We start from the raw sequence: 21,163 nt of genomic DNA, 5'->3' as shown, positions 1-21,163 counted from the left end.
CATCAAATTCTTACCACCGGACCTGTCCTTCAGCATTAAGGCACTGTCGTGAAATGTCGCTGTGGAATAAGATGTCACCTGCAGGAGGTAATTAAATGTTCTGGGCAGGCTGTCAGCCAAGCATCCAGACTGTCTGGTTGAGGCTCAGTGTTAAAGCTCCCAGGTACAGACAGGAGTTGCTCTGAAGTGGCAGGTATGGCTGCAGAGCCCTGAAGGAGAAGACGTTATAAAGAAATATGATGTGTCAAGGATGCTAAATCTTAAGATCGGGAATCTCCAGGTAGACAGAAGAGAAGATGCTAAAGAGCTGGAAGGCAGAACAGCTCAGGGCTGCCTCACAAGAAGAGAAAAAGGAGAAAAGCCGAAAGAAAAAGGAGGCAGGGAGATGAAAGACCTCTGAAGGAGAAAAGGAGGGAGTTACCAGGGTGGCCCCAGCCTCCCGTGGTGGCGGCCCTTCTCTGAGGCACTCAGCCATCACACCCTGGCCCCCCTCCAGATCCCTCCTCCTTGCTGCTATGTCCTGTTCCTGGTACCATGTGGCTCCTACATGTCCATCCCCATACTCACCCCACCAGCCAGGTACATTCTAAAGAAGGAAGCCAAAAGCTTTAACCTTGCTGTTTGGAAATCTAAATCTTGCCCATAAAACGTGCTAGAGATCAGAAAGGAGGCAGACTGTGCCTGAGCAGCAAAGGACAAGACTGAGCATCTCGGGCGTTGCGGTCCTTGCCTGGCCACACGTGTGGGATGACTTGGGCAAGGCCTATGCCTTATCTTTGATCCTCACCATGCTGTAAGACAGGTCACCAATGCTTACCCTGGATTCGTATCCCAGGAGTGGTAACAGGAAAACTTCACCAAAGGGAAGCAGACGTGCTCATGCAGAACCAGTGGGTGGGAGACACAAAGAAGGCCTGCCCAGGATCACGCAAGCTCATTGAATACAGACCCCCTCACAAGGCCACGGTGAGAGGTAATAAGGCAGTGCATAGGAACACACTCTGCGGAGGGCCAGAAAGGAGTTCCTCCTCATTAGAGCCATCCAAAATTAGCCTTGTCGAAGGAAAGCCTGGCCGACTGCCTGGCAGGGGTGCTGAGTGGAGCAACTCCACGCTGGGTGTGTAGCTGGACAATATCACCTTTAGGGCCTTTCCAACTCTAATTTCTGGTCAAAATGCTCTGGAGTTGAAAAGGCGATCTCATCCATGTCTTGCAATTCCAATTGGTTGTCCCCTGCTCCTGCAGCCTCCTGTGTAAACCACTGATATCAACTCACTCCATGTGTGGCAGGGGCTCAAGAGCCAACCCATGCCCTTCTGCATCCTGGAGCCAGCCACATGGCCACCAGAAGTCAGTGGGGCAAAGTGAAAGGCACAGGACAATCAATGCATCCATGTAAACATCTGTAGCCCTAAAGAGCCCAGAATAGGTGCGTCCACTCCAATCTGCCCTCCCCTGAAGCCCAAACAAGTGCCAGCTTCCATGCCAGGGTCCAGAGACCTGGCCATGTGGTTGTGTGGCCCATTCCAAAGGGGGTCAGGTGCACATTGCTGCCCAGCTCCTTTTGGAAGAAACCTGAACCCAGCCTTATAGCTTGGGCTTCAGGGAGAACAGGGACCAGAACACAGAGTCCGGGCTGGGCTGACCCAGGAAGTCTGAGTACTGCTGCTCATGTCAGCTCAGCTCAGAAAAAGCCCCTACCAGGCTAAGGCAGGAGAGCTTCAGCTTTTGTAGAACCAGATCCCATTGAAGTTGAAGATCCTGGGAGGTCCTGCAGTGTTAGCTGGGCTCCAGAAGGCAGCCCATTCTAATTTCAGACTGCTCTCCTTTAGAAAGAGAAATCACCCTATGGGGAACAGGAAACTACCTTCCTGGAGCTCCTACCCACGAGTGCCAGCTCTAGTTTCTGAAACCACATGACAAAATCTCTAGGCAGTGCTGTTGTGTTGGTTAAAATCTCTCAGCAATTATGGGTCTGGGAGTCAGAGAGACCCATTCTAAATCTCAGGAAGACGATCTTGGGTGGGTCATTTAATCTAAGCCCCAGTTCCCTCCCTTATCAAATATAGATAATAATATTCTCCTTTTTGGATTATTGTGAGGATTAAACGAGATTGCGTATGTGAAGCCCCTAGCACAGCGCCTGGCACATAGGAAGGACTCAGTAACTGGTAACCATATCATGACAACAGTTCTTGGAGGATTTAAAGACCACGTTCCTGATCCCCCTGTGCCTTTGTGTTTTCTTGCCAAGCAGTCCCAGTTCCCCAAGACATGATTTCAAGTTCCTCAAACATCCCTTAGTTTTTCTGTCACTAGGTAGCTGTGGCCCAGTGGCAGGCCTCGGGCAAAGGGACAGAAACCTGGGTTCGAATTTGGACAGCCTTCCTGGAAAGATGTTGAATCTCCAAATAAATCTCTATATCATACTGAGCACCTGTGATGAGCCAGGCATCATGCTAAGCACTGCAGATTCACCATCAACAACAGGATCCCTCCCTCCAAGAGCTTAGAGTTTAGTCCACTCCATAAATTAATGGTCCATGTGCATCCATGCACCTAGGACTGAACTCAAATGCCACCTCCTTCCCCAAGGCGAGCAGAGCTCTCCACCCAGCAGCCATCATTCACATTTGAGTCCATCATCCCTACCTGTGGAATGAAAGGTTGTGTGTCCCAGGTAAGACAAGAAAAAGGTTAAAGGTTCATGATATTCCAAATTGGCAAGATTAGCACAGAACTTGGCACAGAGTAGGTACTTGTCCTGGGGTGGCTGAATAGAAGCTGGCAGGCCCTGGGCTTTGGTATCTGTCCTGGCTTCCCCAGAACTCCCTCCTAAGGGTCCTTCTCTCTTCCTAGGACACTGTGGAAGGGACACCTGCTGTGGGAAGAAGGTCGGAGCATACGTTCACCAACTAACTATGGCCCCATGGAAGCCAGAATCCAACTGCTTGTTGGACAGCCTCGCAGCTCTGGACAGTGCCCCAGACGCGGCCTCTCTCTCCTTGAAAGGGAAAATACCTCCTTACCAGGGGAGAAAAGCTGAGGTGGCAACTTGCTTCTTCCAATGGCTTCTTGGAAGGCATCAAGCTGTTTGCTGTCCAAGGGCCTTCACTCATGCACTTCCTCCTATCTAGCTTGGGTAATCCTCCCCCCACACCTCCCCACCTTGGATTGTACCCAGCACATAAGCACCAGGACCAGGGGCCAGCTCACGTTCAATCATCAGCAATGGGCCCTAGCAGGACTGCCTCTGCCCAAAAGCATCTTCTTCTAATTTATCTAGAGGTGTCTCGTGGGCCAGCAAGTAGCCCTGGTCAAAGTGGAGTGTGGTCACATGAGACAAACGTGGCTCCCTCAGTCTCAGCCTTCAGGTGTCAGCTTAGGTATCTTTGTCAGGGAAGTGTTTTTGATCGTCCACCCCAAAATAATTCATTCCCCCTACCCCACAGTTCTCTCCCAACACCCTCTTCTCCCCTTTGTCATATGCATTTTGATTATTTGGGCATAATCTGTTTCCCCACTACTCTGTGGGTTCTATGAGGGCAGGACCATACCTGTTTTGTTCAGTTGCATACCCAGGACCAAGCATGGGGCCAGGCATATACAAACTCAATGCACGCCTGAGCTTTATGAAGGTATGTACTTCAGATTAGCTTTGAACTCTCCAGGACCAGGCCTCCACACTAGATATCACCTTCATTTGGCATACAACAAAGCCATCGGGTAGGCCACCCAGAGCCCCAAGAGGGTTTGGTCCAACCGAGACAAGGCAGGCAGGATGCCCCCGTATACTGCAAGCCATCCTGAGGCACCTCCAGTAAATACTTGTAGGGCCGCAGGACACAGAATGACAAGACAATACAGTCTCCTGTTGGAAAACCACGTTTCCCAGCCTTTTTAAGCACACACCCTTTTGATAAATACAGACTTCACACACACACCCCCCACCCAAAACTGTGCCATGCCCGACTTGAGAATTACTGTAACATCAGGCAAGATTTTTGCCAAACTCTACCTTTCATAGTTTACATTTTAAAAATGGTTTATTTTCCAAACCTAAGATGTGATTACGATACTAAATATGCTCTTTCAAACTTCCTATATGCCCCAATCCCCAGAGATTTTGATTCAATCTCTCTCCCACTGATGATCACCACTCACAGACAAGAATAGAACACAGAGGGCCGACTGCAAAGAGCAGAAGTGTTCTCAACAGAATGTGTGGAAGAGGCAACCTCTGGGGCATATTTCTAGCACACTCAGAACAGAATGGCAACATGATCTCAGTGGGAAGAGTATCGGATGGAAGTCAAAGAGATTAGACTATTATTTCTAGTTCTGAAGTTCCTTTGTCAGGATAATGTCAAATTAAGTTCTTAAGACTAGGAGGATGTAGAAAACAAACTGATGGTTACCGGGGTTAAGGGTCGGGGGGAGAGGGATAAATTGGAAGATTGGGATTGAGATATACACACTACTGTATATAAAATAGATAACTAATAAGAACCTACTCTATAGCACAGGGAACTCTACTCAATGCTCTCTAATGGCCTATATGGGAAAAGAACCTAAAAAAGAGTGGATATATGTATATGTATAACTGATTCACTTTGCTGTACACCTGAAACTAACACAACACTGTTAATCAATTATACTCCAATAAGAATTAAAAAAAAAAAAAGATTAGGAGGCATTTTCCCATCTGTAAAATGGGACACTGGTATGGGGGAGTCCACAGCAAAGAGAAATACTATGAGCCCTGCCACCTGAAGGTCTTTCCATTGTTTGGCGTACGGAGAAAAGAGAAACAAAGCACAGCTCTGAGAAGGACACCGTAAGGGTTCCTTATCTGGGCTAGTTACTCGTTTCAACAGGCAACTGGGGGAAAGGTGAACTTGGAAGTTTAAGTGGGCTGAGGAGATGCCTGGCCCTGTGGCAACTGTCCTCCAGTGGAAAGCAGATAGGTCGCCAAAGTTAGGAGATGGGCATGGGAGTCAGCCCCACACGAGTTCTAGTCTTATTCTGCCGCTTTCTCGCAGGTAATGTCAGACAACTTACATAACCTCTGGAGCCTCAGTTTCCCTCAGCTGTGAGAGGATGACTATACAACTTATGTCTCTGGGTTATTATGAAGATTAAATGTAATAAGGCATGTAAAATATTTAGCAGAGCATCTGGAAAATGATAAGTGAAAATGCAGAGTATATGCATGAGCTTTATTATTTTTATTACTATTGCCGTTTCCCAGTAGGATTGCAGGCAGCTGGAAGGGGAGCCCAGAGGCACCGGGCAACCCTCTCATTCTCATTTTCTATTTATTGTCACAAATGACATGACCTCTGTGGTCAAGGACAAGAACAGCTGGGTAGGCCAGCAAGATGCACAGCTGCTGCGATTTAGGAAAAGTAATACTCCAAGGGGCCCGAGTTTGGAAAGGAGCTGGCAGGAGAATACAAAGTCTCGCTCGGGCTGGGAGGGGCAGAGGCTCTGCAGGAGCGAAACAGACAGAAACAGCCAAAGCGGGTGGAGGGGGGAAGAAGAGAAAGCACCGGGGAAAGACCCAAACCAAAGACAGGAGGGCACAGGAAGCTGCAGGTGAGCCAGAAGGAAGCCAGGAAGCACAGGATGTGGGCACAGGGGAAAGCCGGGCCACATGCTGAGGGAGGGTCGGCTGGGGAAAACGAAGCAGGCTATCAGGCTGCCGGATGCTACTAAATGCAGCAAGGTGGGGACAGAACGGGAAGGAGGGCCACACGCTCTCCCCTCATTGACCTTGGGTCCCCCCCTCAAGCCTCTGTTGCCCCAACTCTGCAGGCCCCAGGATTTCACCAGTACTCCTGTCACTGCCACCATCTGTTGTCCCCACCTGGGTCCTTCTCGCTAGGCCGGTGGCAAAACAGGATGCAGGTTTCATCATTTCCCTTTTTCCTGGGAACTTTGAAACAAGTGCTCCGTGGTTTTCTCTGTGGGGAACAGGCCAAGGAGGCCCACGCGTGGGAGAAATCACCTTCCAGCTCCACTCTGAAATGTACATGGTTCAGCCTGCCCACATCCGGCCCTTCCCCAGCTGCCTCTTCTCCTTCTCCCGGAGGGAGAGCTCAGCCTCAGTTGGCCCACTGGGCTCCACACACACACAGCACCCATCAGGAGAATGCTGGAAGTTGGTGAGGGGTGACTGATCTTAGACCTAATCGGCCATCCAGGTACCCCCAGGCTCAAGTTCCAGAAGGGTGCTGATCTCAACATGACCCCAGGTAACATGGAGCTGGCAGTGACATCATCCGGGAGGGAGTCGGGGGTGGCTACGGGAAGGAATGCTCCCTGACCCTGCAGAGGGGGTCACCATGCAGGCCGGCACACCAACAGCCACAGTAACAAGGCTGCCCGCATCTGTACAAGCTTTTCCTGTGCACAAAGCATCGTCGTGTGTGTGACCTTTGACCTTCCTCACATCGCTAGGAGGAAGATTGGGCAGATATTGTTCCCATTTTGAAGATGAGGAAGCTGAGCGCCTTGGGCAGGATCACAGTTCCTGAGAAGCAGAGCTGGTGGGCCCAGGACCCATTCTCCAGAAGTCTCCTTCCTTTAGCCTGGGACTTCCCTTTCCCTGTTAACTCCGCTCACTTCTCCCAACATAAAACAACAAGCACTCCAGCAGCTCTGCTGCTCTGTAAGGCTAACGATCTCTCTCCTTCGACGAGCCACCCTTCCCCAAGTTCCCAGTGTCGCCAGGCCCTCCCCCATGTTCCCACCCCTCCCCCACGCCTCTGGCCCTCCTTCTGCTTCCGACAACCTGTCACCCAATCCTGTGGATTCTTTCTTCAAAGGGACTTCCACTCCCAACATGTCAGGGCAGACCTTTCCCCTCCTCCTCCCAGTTGGCCTGGCTGTCTTCAGCCCTGCTCCATCCCTTCCCCAGCCATCCTTCTCAGCCTCTGAGTCCAGGGTACCCTTTCAAGTCCCTGGCAGCGCCCTGGCCACACGTTCCCAGTGGCTCCCCATGCCCTCCACACCCCTGGCCCACAGCTCAGCTCTCAAGGTGCCTTTCAGGCCTTGCCTCTTACTGTCACCACCCCGAAGCACGCACCGGCCCCCCAGCCCCTCCCTGCACCCTTGCTTCAGTTCAGGCTTGTCCCCCTTCCTGAGCCCCCTCCTCTCTTCCATCTTCCAGGCTCCCCTGACTGCAGGAGGTATGAGGAGGCCATTTCTTAACACCTGCCCTGCCCAGAGTCCTGAAAGGGGCAGCCCAGCATCCTGCAGGATCAGGCGCCCGCCTGCTGCTTGTACCTGGGTGGTCCCTGGCCACAGAGTAGCCAATCTACTCGCTGCCAGAACTTGGCACTGGTGTGCTCAGTCACGGAACAAGCCAATGAGTAAGAAGAGAAGGCTGGGTCTACAGAGGGGGAAGCCAGGAGCAGACGCTCAGACACAAGCAGAGAGGCCAAGAGCCCCCAAAAGACAGAGCCGCCTCCATTCCTGACTGCTCTTCAGGCCCAGCTCCCATGAGGCCGGCTGCCTCGCTGTAATCCTGCCAACAAACCCTTTCCCCCTGAGCTACCGCGGAGGGGCCCCTGCTCTGTGGGGAACACTGCCAACACCAGTCCGGGGAGCCCCGTCGCCTCCATCTGACAGCCCCAACTGGAGGAGCCGTGTACTCAGCAACAAGCAGGCTCTACCAAGGGTCACTTCTCTTCCTGTCTCCCTGTGTGCCTAGTAAGTGCTCCTCTTACACCTGCTCCTGCCCTGGGACTGGAGCTCCTCACTGAGGGCTGGAGGAGCAGACAGCTTTGGAGCTGTCTGTGCGGCTCACAAGTGCCCCTCTTCTGGAGCTGCCCCCCATCCGCACGGGGTCAGAAGTGGCCCCCACGAGACAGGTTTTGCTTCATGTGACCCCATCCCCTGGCTGGAGCTGAGTGGACCAAGCTGGGCCAATTGGACCCACAGCTCTGGGAATCTGGACTTTGGGCTGGGAGAGCTAAGCCCCCCTGAGTGTGGCTGGAGCTGCAGCAGGAACACTGGGGCCGTGTGGCCTGAAGGAGGAGGAAGCCCGGCTGCAGAGACAGGAGGAAGCCCGAGGAGTAGCCGAGTTGAGGGAAAGAGGGAGAATCTGACAAGGTTTTTCCAATCCCTGCTTAAGGCCAGGCAGCAATCTTGCCGTGGGGTCCTGCGCAACCCCTGAAACCCTGCAATTAATCACCTTTTGTGCTTAAGCTAGATTCAGCTGGTTTCTGTTAACTCGAAATCAAGGGGTCCTAACAAAGCTGGGATCTCCCTTATGCTTCTCCAGGAATACAAAGCAGGTGCCTGACAAACAAACTTGCTGAATGAAGAAGACTGGCCCCAGATCCTGGCTTTCTGATTTCTGCCAAAGGTACCACCATGCTCTACAAATACTCCACATATCAAGTATGTAACTCAGCCCCAGGCAACTTAAGTTAAATGCACGTTCCTTGCCTGAAGTGCATTATATCCTCATTTTCATCTCATCTTTGGGACAAACCAGCACTCAAAGGAAAGGCAAGCGGGAGCAGGCTGGAGAAAAATAGCCCATGGCAGTGTGGGCCAGCATGTCCAACTGGATCTGCAAACTGTGCTCCCCTGGGCTGCCCCCACTACAGAAACCTCTGCCCCGAGATTTCTGTCCCTGTACCATTCTCCCCTCCCCCAAGATGACCATCAAAGTCACCAAGAGGTCACAAAGTTTCCACCCCTATTGATGGGTCATTTATGCCAGAGGCCATCGCAAGGCCAGACCATGAATCCTACGGCTAGAAGAAGAAACCTCAGAGGGTTGTCTCACCTAGTGGTTTTCAAATTGTGCACTCTGCGGGACCCTGAGACTTCAATGGAACCTCTTGGGGCTCCAGTCTCCCCAGCCTCAACCAGTGGCGTACCCATTTGGTTGTATATATCAGGCTACCTTGTAAGCTTGCATCTGAAAGGGTTCCAGTGGCTTAAAACAATAGTACAAAGCTCCTGGGCTTCCCCGGTGGCCCAGTGGTTGAGAGTCCGCCTGCCAATGCAGGGGACACGGGTTCGTGCCCCGGTCTGGGAGGATCCCACATGCCGCGGAGCGGCTGGGCCCGTGAGCCATGGCCGCTGAGCCTGCGCGTCCAGAGCCTGTGCTCCGCAACGGGAGAGGCCACAACAGTGAGAGGCCCGCGTACAGCAAAAAACAAAAAAACAAACAAACAAAAAAACTCCTGTTCCAGACCAATTCCTTTATCATTCAGATGAGGAGCCAGAGATTTATAGGCATAAGGCCACACAGGTGCCAAGTGGCTGAGCAGGAAGAAAACTCTGGGCTCTGAACTCTCTCTACTGCCCCTTTCCCTAGGCAGCTCCTTTAAAGGCTCTCTTGGAACTGGGAGGGGTCAGAACCCCGGTCCTGTGTGGGTGAGCACTGGCTGGGGAACACAGAGAGCGCGCTGAAGATACAACGCAGAGCCCATCTGACGGGCGCTGAGTCCCAGGTGACCCTGTCTGCATCAGCCGAAGGGCAATGCTAAACGGTCAGAACAATATGGAGATGTCCTGATGCTAGTCCTCTGCTATATATAGTTTCTCCCCTGAAATGACCTCAGGTAGCAGCACAGCTTTGTGGTGTGGCAAAATCGGCTGTGTGGCCCCAGGGGAGGAGAACTCTGCTGGAGAAACCGGATGGTAAGTAAGAAAGAGAGGTGTCTGTGGGATAGGGGTGTGTCGGGGGGAGCGAGCTTTTGAGACGACTCAGGACAAATTCTTTCCCTTGACCCCCTGGGCAGCAGCAGTGAGGAGTAAACCTGAGACTCTTCTGCAGTGGGCGATGAAATCTGAGTCCCAGCTCTGGGTGGAGGAGCCCCTGCTTCCTCACAGGCTCTGGTCCCATCTGCTCACGGATGTTGGGTGCCTCTTCCTGAAGCACTTCATTCATTGCACTCCATGCGTAAGGAACCAGCAGAGGCTTGCTCTGACCTACGCTCCCCATTTGCTATTCGAGACCTTCCCTTAACCTTGGTGTACACAGCCAATTTGATTCTACTGCCTAAAAACTAAAAAAGAAAGAAAGGCTAGAAGAAGAAACACCAAATGGGAATGGAGACTCTCTCTGGGTGGTGGGAATATGAAGGAGATTTTCTTCTTTGGGCTTTCTGGTATTGCTCACATTTTTTACATAAACACAGACTGCTTTTACAATAAAGAAAATTGTATTACTTGCTTCTCTCCAACCTGCACCCCTTACTCAAATCACTAACCCTTCTGTAAACTCTCCTCACTTACCCCTAATATCTGCCCTATCCAACCTCAATTCTTTCTCAAGTGTCTACACGTTGCCTTTGTCTCTACCTGTCTACACCGCATGATTCAGCACCTGTCTACACATTATCTTGCTTGAAATTGTATCACACCTCTATTTGTCTTTGCTCCTTCCCCCAGATAGACTGTAAGCCATCATGGATGATGAGACATACATGTATAATATGCATACAGAGGAATGAGGCAGGATGTACAGAAAAGACAGAGGAAATGGAGTCAGATTCCCTGGGTCAGGTACCAGCTCCACTTCTGACTGCACAGGACAGACCACAGACCAGGGGCTTGACCTTTCTGAACCAGTTCCTCCAGCCGAATTCCTTATTAATGCCAATTCTCTTCTAAAAGGTAAGGGTAGATTCTGAGCAGCCCCACAGCTTTTGGATCATTTCACCTCTAAAAACTAAGGCCCCAGGCCCAGCCTACAAAAGGGGTCCCCATCAATCCATATCCAAACCAGCATCGGGTGGTGAGCCAGACACATGCAGAACAGGGCCCATAGGCTGAAGTCTCTCCTTTGATACTTCCCCTGGGCCTAGGCCCCTGGCACAGATGAATGCCCAAGGAGTGGTGCTGTCAACAGTAGCAGACTGAGAATCTCTGTCCGTGGCTGCAGGAAAACGTGCTTAATGGCCAAGGATGGACCAGACATCCAGGCCCTGGATCTTCCATGGGACATATGTCAAAGCAGGGCAATGCTAGGCTCAGCTTCAGATAGGAGGGGTCAGCTACAGATTAAAGGGTCCAATGTAGCTTTCCTTCTGCCTATGGACTCCAAAGACTAGCCCACTCTGCTCCTCAGGGAGCGGGACCAAATAACAGCGCATACAGCATGTTTCAAAAAATAATTTGGGGCCTTATAAAAAGCCATAATAGCAGCAAGTTTCCAGTCAAATAAGGCCTCCCTTGTCCTCGCCAGCCAGCCCTGCATTGGGCCACAAACAGGAATATCACACTGGGCCAGACCCGGATGAACTCTGGGTTCTATGAACCTGATGTGAGAGCCCAGAGGGATGAAGGGCAAATAGCAAACGGAGAAGTAAACCTGGGGCATAAACACAGACGTACAGAGCACTGCCAGCTCGCCAGGGACTGTCCCCTCAGCTCACCCTGCAACCTCGGAGCTGTGTTTCATGAATCTGCACACCTGGGTGTGCCCACATGGAAATGGAATAAATAAAAACAGATCACAGAAGCTCAGTATTATTCAGCCCACCACACCGTGAGCTCCTTGAGGAAAGGAACTGACTCTTCACGCTGCGCCCTGTGCTAACACCATGGCCGGGACAAGGCAGTTATGGTGAATATTTAGGGGCAGTTTCCCATAGCGGTTAAGATACAGGCCCCTGGGGTACAACTACTAGGATTCAAACAGCAGTTCCCCCACTTTTGTGGACAAGGGTCTTAACCTCCCTGAGCCTCAGCTTCCTCATCTGTAAAGTGGAGGTAATTATGCCTACCTCCTGGGGCTGACATGAACACTGAAGACAGTGATGTCAAACATGTAGTAGGGTGCCTAATGCACGTGGTAATCACCACATAAACGGGGCTGATTCAGGGGTGATTCCTGGAGCTGCTGTGAGGGTTCGTGAAAGGAAATGCTCCGGCCACGTGACAATCTATTTTGGGGGAACAGAGGGCATTGCATAAGTGAAAAAAATCAATGCCATGTGTGATATCCCATGTTACAGAGGACAGTGTGGTCTGTTTAGCAGACACTCAGTAGGGGTAGGTGGGGAGAGGTGGAAGGGGGGACAAACCCATGAAGGCTGTCGCAAAGTGCACTTTCTAACATACTCGGGATACATAGTGCAAGAACTGGCAGAAGCAGACTATTTGATAGTCATGGGTGGCAATGACGTCAGTAAACCAGCTATACCTGTTTAGGGCCCGGTGAGCCCTCAGCTGAAACTGACAGTGAGGCAGGTGTTTCATGGAAGGAATGCAGGGCTGAAAATTGAAAACTAATCTGGGATCGGAAATCTTCCATTTCTCACCATGCGACCCTGGGCACAATAGTTAGTAACACGGAGCCTCTCCCCTAATATGAGGACAACATGACTCGCAGTGAATTAACAGGAGGATTAGAGGAGATGTGTATGAAGTACCTACTGCAGGGCCTGCCACACAGTTGGTACTCAATAAACAGCAGTATATAATAACTATAAAACAATTGTTTTTGAATCCAGTTGCAGGGAGTTGTGTATCAAGTGTGGAAAAGTGGCCCTGCTGTGGATGTTTATCACTGCTTTCTTGGAAGTTCATGGAGGAGGTGCCAGGCTCCAGGAAGGAAGCCCCAGCAGACCCAGACATGTTCTGCCAAGCTGAGGATGAGCACACTGAGGGCACTCCCGAGCCCTGACCTACCAGGCAAGAAGTGTTTGCATCTGTTCCAAGAGAGCCCAGAAAAGTAGCTACTAGTTGTTGCTGGAATCGGCAAGAATATGCGAGACATTGCAAGAGATCTGTAACTAACAAGAGTTGAAGTTCTCAAGTTTTTGTGAATGATTCACATTTTTTAAAAAATGAAGCTAGGGGCTTCCCTGGGGGCGCAGTGGTTGAGAGTCCGCCTGCCGATGCAGGGGACACGGGTTCGTGCCCCGGTCCGGGAAGATCCCACATGCCGCGGAGCAGCTGGGCCCATGAGCCATGGCCGCTGAGCCTGCGCGTCCGGAGCCTGTGCTCCGCAACGGGAGAGGCCACAACAGTGAGAGGCCCGCGTACCGCAAAAAAAAAAAAAAAAAAAGAAGCTAGATTCAAGGCTATCTCTACAATAATATCACTCTTGTGCAACTTGCTTCCCGTTTGCTTTCCTGAATGAGTGGAGTTACAAGAATGATAAATAGCCAGGGTACATACAGAGCAGAAGTTAGGTCTTGTATATGAACTTCACTGGCCATATATCTTAACTTGGGAGGAAGAAGAAGGCTGGGGACAGCTGGCTTAAATACAGTGCCAAGTATGCTGATAATAATGAAAAAAAAACCTACTATTTACTGAATATTTTAATATGCCCCAGGCACCAGTCTAAGGATTTACGTGCTTTAACTCATTTCATCCTCAAGACAACCCTATGAGTAGATACTGTTATCTCCATTTTACAGGTGAGGAAGGTGAGGCCCCCAAATCCAAAACAACTTGCCCAGATTACACAGCTAATGAGCTGGAGGAGCTAGGATAAAAAAATGCAAATGGATACTAAGTGAATAAAATATTTGTCATAATTGTCATAATTACCTGTTACCAAAAGAAAAACTCTACCTTATAAACGTCCTCTTTGAAAGACCTCAGATTTTGCAAATCAAAAGAAATTCAGGGTCAGCCCTTGCTATGCACTCTGAGTGCAGGGGAAGGGCCAGGGGGTGGCCAGAGTCGGACTTCCCACGTCAAGGTAAGGGAGGCTACACTCTGTGCTTCCCAATACACTGAGCTGAGCAAGAGTCAGTAGAATACAAGTCCCCAAAGAAACAATGAACTTAGCCTAGGTTATTGTCATTAATGGCCCACTGCCATCATTTGCTAAGCATCTCCCGTGTGTGAGCACTGCACTGATCACTTCACACAAATCATCACATTTAATCCCTGAATACCTGAAGTGGTCTACTCTTGTCCTTATTTCACAGATGCAGAAACGGAGGCTCTGACCTGAGGCTTTCTCACCACATGAGAAAGCAGAGGGGCCACTGCCTCCCATGTCTTCTGCCTAACTTACTTGTCAACAACCTTGGGCAGCTCTTAACATCCTAAGTCTCAGTATCCTCATCGGTAAAACAGGAAAAATGATTCCTGCCCTGATCACCTAACAGGATGGTTGTGGGGATCAAATGATACATAATATTTGAGAAGGTACTTTGAAAACGGCAAAATGAACAGAGCAAGGGATCATTAGTCTTATTCATTACAAAGAATGACACCCGATCCTGCAAGCACTTTGCTAACGTGACTCTGTTGCCTCTTTTCCCTTGGAAATTTGGGGATAATTCAAAGTCTGCAGAGCCAAGGCACTCTTTTCTTCAAGTCCCTGGCATCTGGGCATTGGGAAGTGGAGGTTCCTTCGGGGAGAAGGGGGAGGAAACAACGCTGTTTGCATTCTGCTGGTGTTCCTCTTCAGGAACAATTTGGCTGAGATTCTACTGCTTCCACCACACTCAGCCCTCAAACATGCAATGCACATTTACTGAGCACCTACTATGTGCCAAAGTGCCAAGTACTAGATGCATAATGATGGACTCATGGGACCCCGAGATATAGTCTGGGGGTGAGGAAATGAGAGGAGGAGGAGACAGCAATGGGAAGGGAGCGGAGTGACTCCAGTCCTTGCAGCTTTGCAGACTTCACAGCCACCTCCTGATCCTTCTCATGGGGATGGGGGGAGGCAACACAGTTGAATGAGCTCATCAGAGCACTGAAATTCGAGTCAAAGTATTAAAGTGAGTCCCAGCTCTGCCTCTGCTCAGCCTGTGACCACCAGAAATCAATTTACTTTCCCCTATGTAAATGGGGTAGGAATGTTCTCATAAGGCAAAATGAGGAGAATCAAAAGAGATGATTGAACAAGGTGAGCAGGGTGCCTGAAGGGACTCAATAATAAACTCTTGTTTAAACAAAACAAAAAAACCCTGTGCTCTCTTCCTCCCATTCCTGGGAAGGTAAACTATACAGGGGCCAAAAGCTCAGGCTCTGAGATCAGGCCCTGCTGTTTACAAGCTGCATGGCCTTAGAGAGGAGACATTACCTTTCTAAGGCCCAATTTCTTCCTCTGTGAAAAGGTGATAATAGTATCCACCCATAGGATGGATGTGAAGATTAATCAAGATACTGCACAGGAGGCTCCGGGCACATGGTACACACCCAGCAAAGGTGAGCTGTTGCTAATTTCATCTCTACAAGCCCTTAAAAACAACAAAATTCCAAGTCCATAGGCTCGCCTCTAAGATCCAGGCTGCCTGGTAACTGGCTGGCTGCCTAGGTTTGGGCTCTGGTGGCAGCCTCCCAGAGGAGACAGGTACAAATGAGGAGCCATTCCCATCCCCCTACTCCCCCCACCCCATACCCTGCGCCAGCCCTTTTCCTGACAGGTTCCCCTTTCCGAGGGCAATAAGGGACACAAGTTGAGGGCCTGGGGCTGGTCAGAGGTGTGAGGGCACACTAAGCTTGGTCCCCCTTCCCTGTGGGTTCAGAAAGCAGGGAGATCTTGTCCCCAACAGCTTAGAGAGAAGCACATGGCCTGGAGCAGCAGACAAGTTCACCAGGATGCCATGTCATTATAATACTCCCTGCCTTTTACCCATCCCAAGTGCTCCCACCTGAACCACAGTGCTGCATCTCTTGTGCAAAAGGGAGCGCTCAATATGAGTAAGGCAGCATTAACGTTCTTTGGGAGCCACATGAATTGTAACAACAAAGAACTGCTTTGCTTAACTGGAAGCCACTGTCCACCCATCCCAGCCATCGACCACATTATTAGAAACCCAGAAGCAAGCCAGATTCTGACTGACCAGAAAAGATGTCACAGAATCTACCTGCCCAAACTCCTGTACTTCCCTTACTGGAGGGCCCCTCGGGCTTCACTTTGAGCCCATCTACTCTCTCTCTAGGTACGAGTCTAACAATCTCAGCCATATGTTCCCCCAGGAAACTGGAGGGGCTGCTATTTGAGCCTGGTAGTCAGGATCTCAAGAAGTGACCACTATGGTGAGATGCCACTGCACACCCATCGGGATGGCTATTAACAAAAAGACAGAAAATAACAAGCATTGGTTAGGATGTGGAGAAATCAGAACCCTTGTGCATTGTTGGTGGGAATGTAAAATGGTGCAGCCACTGAGGAAAACAGTATGGCAGTTCCTCAAAAAATTAAACACAGAATTAACATATCATCCAGCAATCCCACTTCTAGACATATACATAAAAGAACTGAAAGCAGGGACTCGAACAGATATTTGTACACCCATGTTCATAGAAGCATTATTCACAATAACCAAAAGGTGGAAGCAACCCAAGTGTCCCTCAACAGATGAATGGATAAGCAAAATGTGGTATAGACATACAATAGAATTCACCCCTAAAAAGCAAGGCAAGTGACACATGTACAATGTGGATGAACCTTGAAGATATTATGCTAAGTGAAATAAACCTGACACAAAAGGACTAATATTGCCTGATTCCACTTCTGTGTGGTACTCAGAGTAGTCAAATTCATAGAGACAGAAAGTAGAACGGTGGTTGCCAGGGGCTGGGGAAGGGGAGAATGGGGAGCCTGTGTTTAATAGGTACAGATTTTTAGCTGGGAAGATGAAAAAACTGTGAAGATGGATGGTGGTGATGGCTGCACAACAGTGTGAATATACTTAATGCCACAGAACTGTACACTTAAAAGTTGTTAAAATGGTATATTTTATCTTGTGTATATTTAACCACAAGTTTTTTAATGAGGAAAAAAAAAGTGACACTGACTACCAGAGAGAAGACAGAGCAACAATTATAGGTGGAAACCTGAACCCCGTGAACCCCAAAAGCACAGCAGCTGGGAACCATTTAGTTTGGGACCCAGTGCCCTACATTCTGAAAAGCCTGGGGGCCTCACACTGTCGTGAGTACAGTAACTGATCAGGCAGGACCCGCTATTCTCATTCAGAGCCCAGAACAGGGTTCAAGAGGCTACCCACACCAGTACTGCTTGGGACCTCGAGGCAGGCCACTGTGTAATGGGCTCTTCCTCAACAATTTACCTTCCACCTGCCACAAGTTCACCCTCACCTTCTTTCAGAGATAAAGGCTTTTGAGAGAAAGAGGCTTTTGTGGTCCCCATCTCCACCAAGCAGGGCTTTGTACATACAGGTCCAAACTCAACACCACCAAGTTGCAAAGAAGAGGTTATTCATGCTCAGTATACTTTGTTGGGAAGCATATCATCCGTTTCAGAAAGATTCCCATCCAAAAATAGTTTTTAAACATTTCTTTTATAGTTTTGCTCTTTAAAAAAGAGTAAGCTTCAATAATCTGGGGAAAATCGCTGGCTATGGTTTTTGTGTGTAAAAATCCTCTACCTTTGAATAATGGGAACTTCATAAGTTCACAAAGTCTCTTTTCATCCAGGATCGCACTTGATTCTTACAATCCCTCTGGGAGGTGAGCAGGGCAGCAGTCATCCCATTGTACAAATGGAGAAACTGAGGCTCAAAGAGATCAAGAGGCCTGTCCAAAGTTGCACACACAACTAAGAAGGAGCAGAGAACCAAGGCCTTATTTCCCATCAATGGCAGATGACACTCTGGATTGGGACCTCATATTTGAGCAGACCATTAAGCCGTGAAAGTAATTTTAAAAACAATGTTAGTTTATTTTATCCCCACAACATCTCTCTGAAGTAAACTGGAAATATCTTTTTTTTTTAAAGAGATGATTAACTGAGCAAACAAATGACTTGCCCAAGATCACCATTCAAGAAAGTGGCAAAGAGACCACACCCCCTCCCTTTTGAATACGCTCAACCTTGACCACAATTTCTTGACCTTAGCATACTCAAAACTTAAAGGAGCTTATGCAGTTTTTATATAGGTTGCACCATATTTCTGTGAACTTGGCAGGGAGTAGACATACTTTTATTCCCTTTTTAATAGCTGGAAAAGAAAAAGAGGTTAAAGAAATCTTTAAGTTCCTTTTCAGCTTTAAAATTCTATGATTCTAAAAATTCCCCAGCAAGTCAATGTGATGGGTAGAGAGGCCTGGAGTCCACATCACCCGCCTTCCTGCCTCACACTCTGTCAGACCACCCCACACCCACCTCTTGAGTTAATGACCACAAATACCATGTGTGCCTGGGAGAAAGGTCCACTCTTACATAGTTCCACACGTAAAATAACAAGAAAGTGCTAACTGCTTGGTTGGGACCCTAGTAAGGGGCTTCACTCTGTCCTCCTGCTTCAGCCCCAGCATCTCCTAGCAAGAGGCTCCCAAACCACGGGACATTACATCCCAGGTATTTGAGACCTTACCCAGGCCTGGGGCGAGAGAGAAGCCAGTTCCAGGAACAGAACACCACTTTGAGGTTGCAGTTAAATCCGTCCATTAGGATACATCCACCCACCTAAGATGAGACAGCAATCAGGGCTGCTCATTCCTGCTCTTCTACAGACTTTACCCACTCTGTTCTACACACTAGCTTCATCCACAAATATTTATTATGCACCTACTACATGCCAGGCGCTGCTCTAGGTGCCATGGAACGAACAAATTAAAATCTCAGGTCACACGTAGTAGGGGAGATAGCCAATGTCAGGTGGTGGTGAGTGCCAGGGATAAAAATAAAATAGGGAAAAGGTGGTAGATAATGCTGAGAGCAGGTAGTGGAAGGAAGGGGATCAGTTTCTAAAAGGACGGCCTGGGAGGCCTTGACTGACAAGAAGGGAGGAGCCTTGGAGGAGGAGAGAGAGGGACCCATTCAGATTTCAGGGGGTGGAACAAGGGATAAAGAACAAGAGATGGCTGAGGAAAGGCAAGGTGCTGAAAATCCTATCGTGTCTTGTAGGCCAACACAAGGACTCTGAATGAGATGGGGAGCAAAGGAGTAACAAAGTCTGACTTACAGTTTACAGCATCTCTCTGGCTGCTGTGATGAAAATAGTCTGTCGGGAGACAAGGGAGGAAGCAGGAAGGTCAGTTAAAAGGCGGATGGTAGCTTAAACCAGGGTGAAAGTGGTGAAGATGGTGAGAGTCAGGTTCTGGATACATTTAAGGCAAAGACAACAGGATCTATTGATTAAGCAGAGGTGGGATTAAAAGGGAGGAGTCAGGGATGATATTAGAGTTTTGGGGGCCTGAGCAACTGGAAGGATGAAATCACCATTAGCTGACTTTGGGAGGACAGGGGGTGGGGTGGGCCTTCATTCTGTTTTGGAAATGTTAAACTGAGAAGGCTTTTAGACATTAGGTGTGTTGAGCAGGCAGCAAAATATACAAGGCTGGAGTTGGAGAAACTGGGCTGAAATTATACATGTGGGAGTCACCAGCATATGTAATAATACAAAATTGTATGTATTATCATACAGGATTTCTATGTATGATCACACACACTTTGCATGTTTACTGTCTGCGCCCCCCCAAAACTATAAGCTCCATGTGGCTAAGGACCCTGTCTGTTCACAGCCAGCAACGTGCCTGGCACTCAGTGAATATTTACTGAGCAAATGGAGAAGTTGCCCAATTACTCCCTCAAGAATAGCCACAGCAGCCCACACAATGAGAAGTAGGCTCTCTTGCCACCACAGAGCCAAGCCCAGCCAGCCCAAAACAGGGCTCTGGGTCTGTCCACCCCGAGCTTGAGATTCCAGAACGTAAGTGGATATGCTTGGCACATCACAGATAGCTGGGTTTCAGCCCTGCCACATTCTCAAAGGGTGGAACTGGGCAAGACACCTGCCTGTTCTACCACCTCTATTTCTCCCCAGGATGGGCCTGGGAGGGGCTGCCTCACCCACTTCATGGGCAGAGATATCAGATCTATCCAGGGTATATGCATGGGTTGGTGGGAGCCCCCCAAAGGAGTAATTTCCCACGTATTCTCTGGAGCATGCAAAGACCACCCAGAACTCAGACCTACTGAGAATGTGTTAAGAGTAATAGGTTAAAAAAAAAAGAGTGACAACCACAAATCTTGACGAGATGAGAGTACTGCCTAATCCTTCTAGCTCTTGGAAGACTCCCCGACCGGTAGGCCTTGTGTCTCTGCTTCACCCATCAGGTGACTAGGAAGACAGAACAAAGGCCAAAGAATGACATAAGAATGCGTAAGATTTCAGCTCATTAACTTTCCAGTGTAGAACAGCTGCCTTTGTGAAGAGGATAAAAACAGCTCTAGGGCTTCCCTGGTGTCGCAGTGGTTGAGAGTCCGCCTGCCAATGCAGGGGACACGGGTTCGTGCCCCGGTCCGGGAAGATCCCACATGCCGTGTTGTGGCTGGGCCCGTGAGCCATGGCCGCTGAGCCTGTGCGTCCGGAGCCTGTGCGTCCGGAGCCTGTGCTCCGCAATGGGAGACGCCACAACAGTGAGAGGCCCTAGTACCGCCAAAAAAAAAAACAGCTCAAATGAGCTGGTATAGCCCCCTCCCTTTCTGAGATATTGCAAGTGTGACCCAGACAGGGTTAATGACTTGCCCAGGGTTACCCAGCTGCAGGCCTAGACCTAGAAGTCAGGTTTTAGCTCTCTGTTGAGGGTTTCTTCCCACTACGGCAGTAGCGAAGGAAAGATAAGAGTTATGGTGGGAGGCAGGGGGAGTTTTAGGCATTAGTCTTACAACATGAAACTATGTCCTTGTCAAAGGGTAAATTGCAGATGTCACAGGAATGTCAGGTGCACGCTGTGAAGTTAAGAAAGAGTCCATCCCGGGCTTCCCTGGTGGCGCAGTGGTTAAGAATCCGCCTGCCAATGCAGAGGACATGGGTTCCGAGCCCTGGTCCAGGAAGACCCCACATGTCGTGGAGCAACGAAGCCCAAGCACCACAAATACTAAGCCTGCGCTCTAGAGCCCGTGAGACACAACTACCGAGCCTGCATGCTGCAACTACTGAAGCCCGTGTGCCTAGAGCCTGTGCTCTGCAACAAGAGAAGCCACCACAATGAGAAGCCTGTGCACTGCAACGAAGAGTAGCCCCCACTCACTGCAACCAGAGAAAGTCCACGTGCAGCCACGAAGACCCAACACAGCCAAAAATAAATAAATAAATAAATAAATTACTTGAAAGGAAAAGAAAGAGTCCGTCCCTTATACCAAACTTGTCATCCTCCAGAGTTCCCCTTGGCTTTGAACTGTATGAATAAAGCTATTCATAGTAGGACCCACAGAAGTGAAATAAAGATACACTAGCAG

The 21,163-nt window shown here is 49.4% G+C and overlaps 1 protein-coding gene across 2 annotated transcripts in view; it reads right to left on the bottom strand.

Annotated features, from left to right (window-relative positions):
• The window catches only part of UBTD1 (ubiquitin domain containing 1), a 52,134-nt gene that overhangs the window by 28,076 nt on the left and 2,895 nt on the right, over nucleotides 1–21,163 (bottom strand). Inside the window, exon 2 of one of the 2 annotated variants that reach the window (XM_079701912.1) lies at nucleotides 18,885–18,923. The exons of the other annotated variant lie outside the window; for it this stretch is intronic. The gene's annotated coding sequence lies outside the window, so the exon portion shown is untranslated. The remainder of the gene's footprint in view (nucleotides 1–18,884; nucleotides 18,924–21,163) is intronic. 2 annotated transcript variants of the gene reach the window in all.

The sequence above is a fragment of the Hyperoodon ampullatus genome (genome assembly GCF_949752795.1).
Source record: "Hyperoodon ampullatus genome assembly, chromosome: 1".
Lineage (NCBI taxonomy): Eukaryota > Metazoa > Chordata > Mammalia > Artiodactyla > Ziphiidae > Hyperoodon > Hyperoodon ampullatus.
The sequence above is the reverse complement of the archived record's forward strand: the minus strand, read 5'-3'. Positions and strand labels throughout refer to the sequence as shown.